The following is a 14,991-nucleotide window of genomic DNA, read 5'->3' on the forward strand; positions in this document are numbered from 1 at the left end:
CAGAAACTCTAGGGTAGATGGCCCCATATCCTCAGCCTGTCTCTTATGTCTGGATTCTCCATGCACTACTTCAGTGTGATGTCTCAATGTTGGCCAATGTTTCTGCCATCTTGCTGACCTGGGTACATATCTCTCCCCATCTGCCCTTCTCCATCTCTGCTGTGAACTAGTCCTTGATTCTCTGACCTTGATACTCTTAAATCCATGGTATCCTTTAAATTGTATGTGATTTCTCCGATCTCTCATCTTTCATGGGTTTATCCTACAGGAGAGTGATGTAAATATTCAGTCATCTCTCATATGCCTACTTTCAAAAGCAGCAAAAGCAACACTTAGAAAGCAGTGATTCTATTCTCAGGTAGTTAATGTTCAAAGAGTCCTAGAATCTCACTCTATGGGCCAACTTTTGCTATCCAAGTTAAGTAGGATGCTTTTAATTCCTCCACTTCAGAGTAGGTATTTAGTTAATTACAGGTGGCAGTTAGGTTGCCTTGAGCTTTCTTTCCTTCAAACCAAATATTTCTAACTTTATTTCTCTAAAGTCACATTTTGAGTATCTTTATTATACTATGCAATTATTTTTTTATATTCTAAATGGTACTGATATTTTTAAACATTTCAGAATACTTCAATTTACAAAACAAAATTTGTGAGCCAGTTTCCTTAAGTGACTTTCTAAGTTAAAAATAGACCACCTCCTCCTCCTCATCATCATCATCACTAACATTTATAACATTTATAACTTCATATACAATCATCACTAACATTTATGACAATATTTGTGGGTCCAACAATGTAATTAAAATTATTTCAGGCAGCATTTCACTTATTCTTCATAACAGCTTCATAAGATGGCTTATATTATTACTGAAATTTAAATGTAAGGTAAATGAGGCTACCTCTTGCCAAAAGCCAGGCAAAAGTCCCAGGGTGATAGGGCTGATCCAGAAAATCATTTGACTTCAGCCTCCAAGCTGATAAACAATACCACCCACAAATCCCTATCAACCTCTGGATACAGACTAAGCAGTGTGGAAGTAAAACCCTACCTGCTGAACTACTTACAGTTCTCAGTTTGTGTGGACTTATTATTATCATTATCTCACCTGATGCAGATCTTTCTTTTTTTATTTATTTGACAGAAGAGTTATAGACAGAGAGAGAGACCGAAAGAAAGGTCTTCCTTCCATTGGTTCACTCCCCAAATGGCTGCCACGGCCAGCGCTGTGCCAATCCGAAGCCAGGAGCCAGATGCTTCTTCCTGGTCTCCCATGTGGGTACAGGGACCCAAGCACCTGGGCCATCCTCCACTGCCCTCCCGGGCCACAGCAGAGAGCTGGACTGGAAGAGGAGCAACCAGGACTAGAACCCGGCACCCATATGGGATGCTGGCACAGCAGGCAGAGGATTAACCAAGTGAGCCACTGCGCTGGCCCCACCTGATGCAGATCTTTCAACATCATCTTCAAAGAGACCTCCGTATAACCAGAGAACTTTAAAAGGATGACAGACAGTAAGCTAAATGGCTCTTCTTCATCCTTCCTCTGCCCTAGAAAAGACTACATGGCCTGGTCACCAGAGTATACCCTTAGCTAGTTCTGCTTCATGAATAAGGAGAGTTTCAAAAGCTCAGGCTTGGATAGTTGGCACAGTGATAGTTAAATTCACTGGTGGCAGTCACTGAATAAGGCTACAAACAATTGGTTCTCAGGATTTCTCTGTGGACATTTCAAGTAGATGTGCCTGCAAATGCAAACGTAACTTCAAGGTAGTGATGATGGAGATGTTGACAATGGTGTTGGCGACGAAGATGCTACAGAAGATGCCATCTATTTTTGGTTCTTATTATTTTATGAATGATTTCCAAATATCTCATTAACATTCCATCAAATTCCTATTCAGTCAATGATGTTGTTATCCCCAGTAGACAAATAAGGAAACAGAGACTTGATGGTGAACTCATATTCAAATACCAAAGGAGCTTAGAAACTATGACTCCTGATTCAGAGTGCTCATTCGAAGACACTATGCTGCAAATGCCTGGCCTCTCTCTCACTGGTAGGGTGTGAAGGTAGGATCACAATCTGCAGCCCCTGCCTTTTGATCCATTTTTCTCACAAATATATATTTGTCACAAACTTGTGACAAACGCTGTCTCAAGTCAGTGCAGTATTTCCCATGAAACGAGATATATCTTGAAAAGAAAATTTTCCATGCTCAAAAAAATCTGGGACACACTACATTCTGCATCCCCTCTTAATGTGCCAGAGTATATACTTGGTATTAAGGTCTCTGAAAAGGCTTGCATTACATTATGTTTCCTGCTGTTTCTCCAAAGTATTAACATATTGCAGAACCATCAGTCTATGAAACAAAGTAAGGAAACAGTGTGCTAGTTCAATCATTTATGCAAAATTTGTATAAATAGCAATATCAGTATATTCCAATAATGAACTGCTGCCCCCATGCCAGGCACTGTGTTTAAGATTGTATGGACATAATTCCATTTAAGCTTCCCAACAGCCAAGCAACTCAGAGATTACCACTTTCATTTAATAATGGAAAACAAGATTTGGCTATTGTTAGGAAGTAGAGAGTGACGTTTCAATAGTCATATTTGTCTGGCTTCAGAGTCTGTACTCTTCTGGCCCCTAAGTGTTAAAGTCATAGAAAAATGCAAAGAGAGAAAAGAGGCAGGTACAAGAGGCAAGTTCAAGAGGTTAAAGACTATTCAACTTATATTTAGCAGGCTGATGGAATGCATTAAGGTAAAGCAAAAGATCCTGTATTGAAAAGATGAAATTGCAGTACAGATGAATACCATAGAGGAGATAATTCAAAAGAGCTAAGGTTCTAGAAAGGCTCAGAAATAAATGGCAAAGGTGGAAGGCAGGTTTCAGATTTACGGTGATCACCAGCATGTACCGACGAACCAAAAATGCTGTTTTAAAAAGATGCCGCTGGCTGATCCCCATGTTAGCCCTTTTACCATCGTAGGCTGTCTACCTGCATCACAACATTCAGTCCACAACACTGACAGAATGGAGAGTGACAGAGGAGTGTTAGGGACCAAGTAGTGCTAAGAGGCAGAGCAGAAGAGCAGCCACAAGTTTCCATGGCTACCAAGGAAGATCAGGACCAATCACCTCCTATGAAAGGCACATTTCCACCTCCTCTGTATCAGAACTTGCAAAAAAGTCAATGTTACATTCTTCTAAATGTCAGTGGATTTGGCCCAAGGTTGGTGAAAGCAGAAGCAGAGAAATAAAATTTGTTGTGCATTTAATATGTGCTAGATCCGATCTGGTGTCATTTGCTTGCAGAATCTCTTATTGTATATGAGCACTGAGAGTCCCAGCCTTTATTTGACATTGGTAAAAAGGAAAGCTTGGAGGGTTTAATTGACATTCTCAGTCTCAGAACTAGTAAAGGACAGATATGGAAGATGAATCAAGACCTACTGACCTGCAAGCTCATTTTTTTCTTCTAAGCCTCCATAGCTTCCTGCCCCTGTAGACCCATGATGACTATTGCTGGCCATACTGCTTCTAATGAGAGGAGGATTTCTCAAGATCTGTGTTCAGTCCTCTTTACCCCTTTCTCCTAACACTAACACTGTTCCTAAGAAGTAATGGGAAATGGAGTTCTACCTGATAGTCCATAAATCCTCTACTGCAGTAAGATTTGTCTGTTCCCTTTCTCTGTGGGTAGCCACATGCATTCCCCTACTTTTCCACAACGTTCAAGATAGATCAGCTTTTCAAGGCCAAAGGGAATGCCCATCTCCTAGACATCTGCCTTTAACATCACAAGTCACAGGAATTTAATATTCTCCTTAACTCCTATCTCACATATCATTTGTTCTAAATGATTCACAGGACCTGAGATTGACAGGGTACTGTAAAGGCTTTTACCCTAACCTGCTATAGAATGCAGATACTTTACTGCAATGTCTTCCTCATGGTCATCCAACCTGTGTTTGAACATCACCAAAACTGGAGCTTGTGAATTCAAAAGAAAATATATTAGAGATGAGAAGGATGAGGGAGAAGAGGAAAAGGAGGAGGATGGTGATGATAATGACATTTGCTTTTGATGACAGCAGTTACTAGATATGACATTTTGTACAGATAATACATATATTACTTTATTTTATCGATCAGAAAGGTTTGCTGGCTCCTCATTTTACAAATGAAAAAACTGAATCTACCCCAAGGCTAGAATGCTATTGAGAGGCAAACTTGAATTCAAATCTAGATCTGGATTTTAAAATTCTAGTGCTTCTATGTGGTCTCCCTTCACTGATAACACCCAAGGCAAAGACTCTCTCAATGCTGAATGAAAATCTACTCAACAGCTGTAACCAGTTGAATATATTCCTGCCTCCAGGGGCTCTGTAAACTAGCTGCTACCCCTTCTCTCTCATACAGCCATTGGTTGAACACATAAAAGAGACTCTCTACCCACCTTTGATTCAAAACGCAGATTCTACTACTTGTCTCTCACATGAAGGAAATATTCACAGGTCCAGGAAAAACAGAGCTGGAGGAGTCAATTAGATCAGCTGCTCAAATCCATCATGTTAAGATTAGGAGGAGGAAACTGAGCAGAAGTAGGAAGGAGAGAAGCCTTAACCAAAGTTAGTTTTCCTAGAGCCACAGATAGATCCCACCCACCGCAGCTCCCAGAACAATATTCTTCACTTCAACATTATGAATAGTTGTTGTCTTTCCCTACCTCAATCAATATCTTCTGGAACAAAGACAGTGTACCTAATGCTTCTCTAATCCCATGTGGCACTGGCTGTAGTATCTCATAAAGGACTAGATATTAGATGGGCCCAACTGGGACATTTTGGCAAACACCAACTTGTAATTAGGATGAACCATATCCAAACATCCCCACAAAAAGACTATAATAGACTGGTACAACTCGGATTGTGGTAATGGAACATGGACTATAAATTTAGAGAAAATTAGATTTGAATACCAGTTCTGTCATTTTCTAGTGAACCTTCAGGAATTCCATTTTCCTCATCTGTAAAATGGGAATAACATCTATTTGAGAGAATCATTAGAAAGATTAAATAGGGTAATATACACTATATAACAGAAACAAAGATTATCTGCTTTGTCACCACCATCACCATCACCACTTCCACCACCACCACTACCCATACCACCACCATCAACAGTATTACATGCTAATTTGATATCACATGCACATTTGATATCACATGCTAATCCTTTTCAATCAAAGATTTTCTGTTTTCTAACTGACCTAAGTAACAAAACTTTATGTATCCCAGGAAAGCTTTATATGTTTCCTGTTGCCTATATTGAATTTAACTGCTTAAAAGGAGCTAGCTTCTGCAGTTCAATACACAATAGCTAAGATATGGAATCAACCCAAATGTCTGTTAACTGAAGACTGGATAAAGAAATTATGGGATATATATATATATATACACACACACACACACACACACACACACACACCACAGAATACTATACAGTGGTAAAAAAAAATCAAATCCTGTTGTTTGCAACAAAATGGATGCAACAGGAAACCCTGATCTTTGGTAACTAATAGATCACTTAAAAGGTATCTATAGGCATGAAACTGACACTTTGAGATGCGTTGATTTTGAACAGCCCTTGCCTTTGTTGTGTCTGAGACACAGCAAACAGAGGAGCACAACACATTGATAAAATTTGATGGTCCTTTATTGCCAGTGGTGGAGAGCAGGCTCATGCCCAAAGAACTCTCGATCCCAAAGCCCAAAGCAACAGAGTTTATAAAGGAAAAAGCCACAAAATCAGGAGGAGAATACATGGTTACCAGGGTCAAGCTAACCTAAAACCTATGTGAAACTAATATCAATTATAATCTTAACAATACTAGTTACAATCTTAACAATCTGAATTATAATCTTGACATTATTCCAGGTATTGGCTTAAATCATATGTAGGACATAGACAAATTACATTTTTATAATTAACCTAGGTACAGTCTATCCATTTCCAAGCTTAACAATCATGCTGGGGGTTTCTATGCTTTGCCAAGTGTGATGCAGGTTGCCAAATGTGATGTAGTGGACTGTTATTGTATGAGTGTTTTAGATCATAGTTTCATACCAGGGTCCCATGATGGGTGGCAGGTGCCTTCCTAGGATGGGGTCTCAGGTGCTCCAAAATGGAGTATCTACTATCAAGGTGTTATTTCATATTGACTATGTATTGAACTATTTACTTAGTATAGAGTTAATCTTATGGGTATAAAGTTGATTGAAGATAGTTCTTAATAAAAAATACGAATGGGAATAGGAGAGGGAAGAGGAAGAAGGGTGAGAATGTGAGTGGGAGGGCAGGTAGGGTGGGAAGAATCACTGTTTCTAAAGTTATATTCATAAAATGCATGAAGTTTGTGTACCTTAAGTAAAAGGTTTCCAGGAAAAATAAAAATAAATAAATAAGTTATATATAAGAAAGGAGCTAGCTACATCTGATTAGATTTGATCTATAGCTTTGGTTTTTTAAAATGCTCAGGCTTAATTTACTTTGACCAAATGATTTAAATCTGACACTTTTACATCTAAACCCCCCAAAACTAAGTCTTTAACATTGAGGCTTCCAGCTAGATCCCTGGAACTCTCACAAGACAAGACTGTCTATTGGGAAAGATAGCAACTGACTTATGTTTTGTGTTATCCAGGATTAACTAACCAAAACCCATCAAATTCCAGGCAATACTTCAGACAACGCCCCCAAGGAAGTCCACATTGTACCAGGGACCCTTAGATCCAACCCTTAGAAGAATGCCCTGCTGCTGTCCCTCCATGATGCCCCTTTTCAGCATGAAGCAGCCAGAGCAGTCCTCACCCCACATCCCTAAAGGAAGTTAGGGTCCATTCTACTGGCAGAGGGAATGTGAGGAAGCAGACAGGTTAATAGGCAGTTAGGTTGGTTGCATTCAAAACGAGAAAAGGGGAAAACTATAAGATGATGCAAAATGCTTGTTTCTCCCCTAAGCTGCCTTTAGCAAGACAAAAGAACCCATCCCACCCTTCTGAGTTTCTAGTTTTATCATGAATGCATAAGAAGAAGTCACTTATCCCACCTTTCTAATGCTCTTTTGTTCCTTCCTGAGCAAGCAAGACAGGGCAATCAAGATTACAAATCCAGTCTTTTGATGAGTTTTGTCCCAGCCTACTAACTGATGGTTAGCTGCTATTCTATCCCTGTACTCCGCCCCACAAAACTGTGCTTAGAAGACTCCAATGGCCACTGTTTCTTGGGTTTCCCTCTCTGAACCACCTTCCTGGCTGCTGTGGCAAGAGGTTCCTGACTTAAATAAATCTCTTGCTTTGCTCTCAAAAATAAGTTCATTAATATAGACTCTGACCTTTGTGTCCAAAAGATCATCTGCATGAATTCAGGATGGATCAGAAGTGAGAGAACAACCATGGGGCGTGGAGGATACTGAGTTTACAGTAAGAGATCAAAACACATGCACAACAACCTAGAATGTGCTAAGCCTCTGATGGACCCTTTGAACTCTGTGTTTAATTTGTTTCCCCTCATTTTATGGATCAAGAAACTATGTTCAGAGAAGAGGGAGGACTGGTTCTGCTCAAAGTCACACACCCAGTAAGCAGCAAAGTTGGTTGCAACTCAGATGTGTATGATGTGCTAATACAGATAAGTGGTCCATGTTCTGAAGAAAGTGGTCATGATTGGAACACGACCCCATCAAGAGAGAACACCTTGAAACAAGAAAGACAGAGAGGCCTTTGATATGGGTGCCCTAGAATAATTAAACACAGATAAAGGGAAACAAAACAGATGTTCTGCATTTGCAGAACCAAGCCATGGAGTCTTATCACTTGGAATTAATTGTTTCACTTTCTCCTTAAAACAATCCCCTGAGGTATATATATCATTATCCCCATTGTACAAAAACAAGGAACATGAAGCTTAGGAAGAAGAGACAATTGTTCCAAGCTGCACACACAGAGGCCCTGGGATTCAAGCCAAATCTGCTTGACCCCAGAAATATCTTTGCTTCTGTGAGTTCTTACTGGGCTTGTTTATCATCAAGGTCGTTTGCAAATCTAAGAAACCATAAGGAGCCTTGGCTTGAGTAGGGAGGTTCCAAAGTTCTTGCCCAGTACCCAAACCCTCACTCTGGAAAATTAAGATGTTGTGGCCCTGTAGGGGACAGGGGATGCTGTCCTTTCCTGGGTACAGTGTTCAGCTGCAGAGCACTGGATGGAATTTATTAGAATAAACATGCCCATCCTCAGCTCTTTAAATTGAGAGGATTTTTTTTTCTGTATTTCCAATCTACTTCCTCAAATCACTAACATTTCAGTAAAAGCATGTTTCATTGTGTTTAAACAGCCATCTGGAGATAAACAGCTTTGCCTTTAGACCTTTGAGGAAGGAATATAAAAAAAACATAAAAGAAGAAAAAAATAAGAAAGGAAAAAAATGTTATGTTAAGCATTTCTGCCCAAACACATTTCTACACAGAGGCCTCTACCCATTTCAGGCTGACATTCTCGGCAGAAAACCTTTCAAGCCTGCTGGTTTAAATATATCACCTCCAAAAGAACAACAAGGGCCTCAGCCTAAGGGGCATTCTAGAACCACTTCCTGTCTTGTGTTTTAGTGTGAAGGCAACGTCTGAAGGTTGTGTAAAGACCTCCCTTCTCTGAATCTGGAGCTCCAACTTGAATGCAACTTGAAAGCAGACCATCGTTGCTCACCAGGAACCATTGAGTAAATCCCTCTATGCTGCAAGACTCCTGTTTCTCCATCTATAACAGGAACAATGCTAATCATTCAACAAATATTTATTGAGGGCCCACTCTTCAATGAACTCTGTGCTGTGAGCTGGGGATACAGATATCAGAGCCATCAAGGATTTTGATAGAAGACCCCTGAAGAGAAATGGCAAAGGTCAGTGCAGAGAGGAAAAGACCTAACCCAGGATTGAGGGTCATAGAATGATTACCAAGAGGTGAGGCATGTAGCATACATAAGCATTAGCTGAGTAGAAACCAGAGAAGAAATTTTGGAGAAAGGAATAGTAGGGCTCTGCACATAAATAGTATGGTGGAAATATCAGGTACAAGTAGTGTAGTGTAGACAGCAGCACCCAGGAAACTAGGTGGGAAGAGATCACAAAGAAAGTTACAGTCCATCATAAGGAAAGAAGGCTTCATCCTAGATAATGTCTCAAGTCCTCTCAAGCCAGCCCTCCAAGCCACATGCAAGCCTGAAACATAGCCTCACTCATTTACTTTGACAACAAAAATGTGGTTAAGTACCTACTCAGTGCCAGCTATTATGCTAGGTGTTGGAGACACAGTGGGGACTTCCTAATCCCAAAGGGTGAGTTATCAGGCATATTGGGATCTGAAGCCATTGTACAAGGGATGAGATCTACAACATGTATCTCTAACTGGAGAACAAGGAGAGGAAATTGGGCTAGAAGAAGAAATCTTAGTCTGCAAAAGCATCATGTAAGAGTACCAAACAATGTCTACATCAGAGGCAGCTGAAGGATATACTAGATGGAGTAAGAGATCATGAGCTTGGTGATAAGTCACTCATCCAGTACATGAACTACAAAGACACATGAAGAATATTCAGGATCACTAGCAATCAGGGAAATGCAAATCAAAACCACAATGAAGTTTCACCTCACCCCGGTTAGAATGGCTCACATTCAGAAATCTACCAACAACAGATGCTGGCGAGGATGTAGGGGAAAAGGGACACTAACCCACTGCTGGTGGGAATGCAAACTGGTAAAGCCACTGTGGAAGACAATTTGGAGATTGCTCAGAAACCTGAATATAGCCCTACCACATGACCCAGCCATCCCACTCCTTGGAATTTACCCAAAGGAAATTAAATTGGCAAATAAAAGAGCTGTCTGCACCTTAATGTTTATTGCAGCTCAATTCACAATAGCTAAGACATGGAATCAACCTAAATGCCCATCAACAGTAGACTGGATAAAGAAATTTTGGGATATGTACTCTATAGAATACTATACAGTAGTAAAAAAAATGAAATCCGGTCATTTGCAACAAAATGGAGGAATCTAGAAAACATCATGCTGATTGAAATAAGCCAGTCCCAAAGGGACAAATATCATATATTCTCCCTGATCGGTGACAACTAACTGAGCACATAAAAGGAAACCTGTTGAAGTGAAATGGACACTATGAGAAACAATGACTTGATCAGCCCTTGTCCTGACTGTCAAGAAACAACTTACTATTTTATTCCTTTTAGTATTTTTTGTTCTACTTGGTACAATTGGTTAAACTCTTTGATTAACACACAATTATTCTTAGGTGTTTAAAATTACTGAGGGGTGATCTCTGTTAAATATAAGAGTGGGAATGAGGGAGGGAGGAGATGTACAGTTTGGCACATGCTTACTCAGACTTACCCCGATGGTAGAGATGGAAACGTGCCAGAGAATTCTAATTCAATTCCATCAGGGTGGCATATACCAATGCCATCTTACTTGTTAAAGTGATCAGTTTAAGTTCATAGTTGATCAAAAAGATAGGATTAAGTGTCAAAGGGATTACATAAATAAGACCAGTGTCTGCGAATAATAATTGATAGAATTAAAAAGGAGAGAATGATCCTACATGGGAGGCGGGATACACAGCAGACTCATAGAATGGCAAATGCCCTGAACAGCACTCTGGCCTCGGAATCAGCCCTTAAGGCATTCAGATCTGGCTAGAAAGCCCATGAGAGTTTCGCAGGCATGGAAAGCCAAGACACTCTAGCAAAAAATGACCTAGATGGGGGGGTCTCTGTGAATGAGATCCCAGCAGAAAGAATGGGCCATCAAAGAAGGAGATACCTTTCTCTGAAGGTAGGAGAGAACTTCCACTTTGAATATGGCCTTGTCCAAATAAGATCAGAGTTGGTGAACCCAAGAGGCTTCCATAGCCTTGGCAGCTCCTGACAAGAACCTCAGATGATTACTGACGTCATAAATAAAAGTGTCAATTGTTAAATCAACAATGGGAGTCACTGTGCACTTACTCCCATTGGAGGATTTCTGTCCTTAATATGTTGTACTATGTGAATTAATGGAAAAACTAATATTCAGCCAGCGCCGTGGCTCACTAGGCTAATCCTCTGCCTTGCGGTGCCGGCACACAGTGTTCTAGTCCCGGTCCGGGAGCCGGATTCTGTCCCGGTTGCCCCTCTTCCAGGCCAGCTCTCTGCTGTGGCCAGGGGATGCAGTGGAGGATAGCCCAAGTCCTTACGCCCTGCACCCCATGGCAGACCAGGATAAGCACCTGGCTCCTGCCATTGGATCAGCGCGGTGCGCCAGCTGCGCGCCTGCCGCAGCAGCCATTGGAGGGTAAACCAATGGCAAAAGGAAGACTTTTCTCTCTGTCTCTCTCTCTCTCACTGTCCACTCTGCCTGTCAAAAAAAAAAAAAAAAAAAAACCTAATATTCAAACAGTACTTTATACTTTCTGTGTCCGTGTGGGTGCAGTCTGTTGAAATCTTTACTTAGTATATACTAAATTGATCTATATATAAAGATGATTGAAAATGAATCTTGATTAAGGATGGGATGGGAGAGGGAGTGGGAGATGGGATGGTTGTGGGTGGGAAGGAGGTTATGGGGGGAAAAGCCCCTGTGATTCAAAAGTTGTACTTTGGAAATTTATATTTATTAAATAAAAGTTGAAAAAAAAAGAAACAAGTACATGGACTAGAACAAGCTCATGTTACCTGAACTAAAAGGAAGATTTTGTTTGGAGAAAAGGAAAGTATTGAGATATGAACTTCAGTAGAAGTACTGAGATATGTACTTTCTTTTATTTATTTATTTATTTTATTTGACAGGTAGAGTTACAGACAGTGAGAGAGAGAGAGAGACAAAGAGAAAGGTTTTCCTTCTGTTGGTTCACCCCCAAATGGCCGCTACAGCTGGCGCTGCGTTGATCCAAAGCCAAGAGACAGGTACATCCTCCCGGTCTCCCACGTGGGTGCAGGGGCCCAAGCACCTGGGCCATCCTCCACTGCCCTCCCGGGCCACAGCAGAGAGCTGGACTGGAAGAGGAGCAACCAGGACTAGAACCCAGCACCCATATGGGATGCCAGCGATGCAGATGGAGGATAAACCAAGTGAGCCACGGCACCAGCCCCCGAGATATGTATTTTCTAAATAGCTCTAATGCCCACTGCTTCTGGTGTTCCTGCCCTTGTGTAATCCAATTCCCTAGTGACTTGTTCTGTCAAATGGAATACAGGAAAAGCTATAGGACACTGATTTCACTGCTGGGTTACAAAGTGTTGACTTCTATTTTGCTCACACTGTCTTGGTCTCTTCTCACTTTATTGCTCTGGACAAACCTTGTGAACAGCCCTACAGAGAGGCCCAAATGATAAGGGGCTGAAGTTGGCCTCTGACTCATTGGTATTAAGGAAGGACCTGAATCTCACTGACAACCACATGAGTGAGTTGAGAGGCAAGTCAAATCTTGAGGTGACTACAGCCCTGGTTGGCAACTTCAGGTCAGCCCCATGAGACATCTTGGGCTGGAGGACCAGTCATAAACTGCCTGGATTCTTGACCTCCAGAAACTGTGATATAATAAAAGTCTGTTGTAATTTCAAGAAGCTAATTTGCATGTTATTTATTACAAAAAATAGATACCAAGTCCTATAACTGAGAGAGGCTGAAAAGTGTCTATCCCTAGCAGGAGATTTAGAGATTTTAAGTTTAGAAGGGACTTATGGGCATTTAAAAAATATTCCCCAAGCTGATGGTACATGCCAGACCTTGGGCAAGTCATAAGACTTGCACTGGAGCCAGGCGGAGTCCTGCTCTGGAGGAGCCACAGTCAGGGCAGCGAGAAGATCAGTAGGAAACATAATTACACTGTGCTGTTAACGTCTTGGTTGTTTTACTGAAGAAGTCAAAACAATTGTAACATCTGAGAGGAAACGGCCTGTGCAGATTGCTTGACAAAATCAGGGCTGGCTTCATGGAGGCAACATACGAGCTGGTTGTTTTATCGTCACAAAGGCAGCTATCTCTGAAGAGCCTGTGTTCATACATCAAGCCTGGAGTGATATTGGTGAAACGGAAAGCTTGTGAGCTCTGCAATCAGGAAAATTAAGTTTGATACCCAGATCAATAATTGCTTAACACTATGAACTTGGGAAGTCAATACAAGGGAAGAGCTTAGAAAATAGCCCTTAGAGATCTACATGGCTGGCATCAAGCACCAGCGCTGTACAGTACTAGTTGAGACGCTGGTACAAGTGATTTTATAATTATTCAAAGCCTCGACATCCCCATTTGTAAAGCAGAAGTAATTAAAATGCCCAGTTCATAAGATTACTTGAGATGAAGCAAGAAAATTTTAGCATAGTGGCTGATATTAAGAAAGTCCTGATAATTGTTAGCTAATATCACTGAAAGTTATTTAACTTCTTCATGTCTCTTTATGCATGTAAAGCTGCCAGTACGTTGCTCAGTATATATTGAGTATTTAGTGACTGCTTGCTGCCTTAATTATTACAATTATTAGCAAAGTCCCTAGATCCAGTGAATTTGCATAGTTCCCCTGGCTGAATGGCTGGTCCAACATGATGTATTGAAGCCACGAGAGCTTGTGCATTTGTAGCCCCCTACCCCATGCTCATGGCTCTCAGTTCCTTGTAAAGGCATGGATGGGGCACAAATTATTCCTGAAAAACCAACTCTGCTGAGTCAGGGACAAGGTAGCAGTGGTTCCCCAAGCAACTATAATTCAGGTGCTACACATATCTAGAGTTTCTTGCATGTGCCATTAAATTTAAGGGGCAGCAATAACAGTAACAACATTAGCACATATTTATTTATAAAGTACCCATACCTGAATATCCTGAAGAGAAAAAAATAGAAATCCTACAAAATTTTATAGAAATCTTTGTATATATGTGAATGTATGAATAAGTGTATAGGAATTGAGACCATGGTGTATGCACGCTTAGAGTAGAAGTAACAGCAGCACTGGGACTCGTAACTATGAATGTCTTCTTCCATTTCAATTGTCAACCAGGACCAGAATTATTAGCAATGTCTCTGGCTTCATGGTTTTGCGGTAGTCAGCAGCTCAAAGAATAGATAATGCCATTGTAAAAGTCAGCAAGGTTCAATTTCCCTGATTTACCAGGTTTTGGTGATATGACTTTAGGCTGGTCATTTCTGGTTTTGTAGCATCAGGTTCCTCAAAACATAAAATAGGTACAATCATATCTTTGTCTTACTCCGAATCCAATAAATAGACACTCTCACTTTTTATCTCTTACTACATGCTTAAATATATCAAAGTGCATTGTTTATACAGACTAAATACCCAACTGGCTATTGTTAAGATCATTTAGCAAAGTCCTATAACCAGGTAGTGGGAAATGTAGAACTTGCACTCCTGCCAGATGACTCCACGTTCCTCAAGGTTGTAGATCTTGGCTTATTCTCTCTAACATAGAAACTGGTACTGAGTATCAATTTCACATTTAGTGAATGAACACATGGATTAAAAAAAAATGAATGAACAAAGCCCCCAACCAATTGCTTATTTCATAAAAAGACAGCAGGCTTCATGGGATCTTTTCAAGGGGCAGGGAATCTTGTCACTTTCTCCTTGGTACACAGAATGAGGTGGACAAGAGTCTTAGCTGGACAACAGGTCACTTTGTGTCACAAGGAAAATATTAACAGCTGCCATGTTTAAATACTTTGGCCCAAACCCTGGACTAAGTGCTCTGCATGGAGTTTTGTTGTTGTTGCTGTCATTAAGGTTTATTTTATTTATATGAAAGGTGGAATTATAGAGAGAGACTAGAGGCAGAGAGAGAGAGAGATGTTCCATCTGCTGCTTTACTCCCCAAATGGCTGCAACAGCCAGGACCGAGCCAAGCTGAAACCAGGAGCTGCATC

General features: G+C 40.8%; 1 protein-coding gene across 9 annotated transcripts in view; it reads right to left on the reverse strand.

The window, feature by feature from the left end:
* Positions 1-14,991, reverse strand: part of ASTN2 (astrotactin 2) — a 1,032,549-nt gene that overhangs the window by 640,966 nt on the left and 376,592 nt on the right. The window contains exon 1 of one of the 9 annotated variants that reach the window (XM_070066433.1): positions 10,900-10,973. The exons of the other annotated variants lie outside the window; for them this stretch is intronic. The gene's annotated coding sequence lies outside the window, so the exon portion shown is untranslated. Of the gene's footprint in view, positions 1-10,899; positions 10,974-14,991 lie in introns of those variants that run through there. 9 annotated transcript variants of the gene reach the window in all.

This window comes from Oryctolagus cuniculus, chromosome 1 (genome assembly GCF_964237555.1).
Source record: "Oryctolagus cuniculus chromosome 1, mOryCun1.1, whole genome shotgun sequence".
Lineage (NCBI taxonomy): Eukaryota > Metazoa > Chordata > Mammalia > Lagomorpha > Leporidae > Oryctolagus > Oryctolagus cuniculus.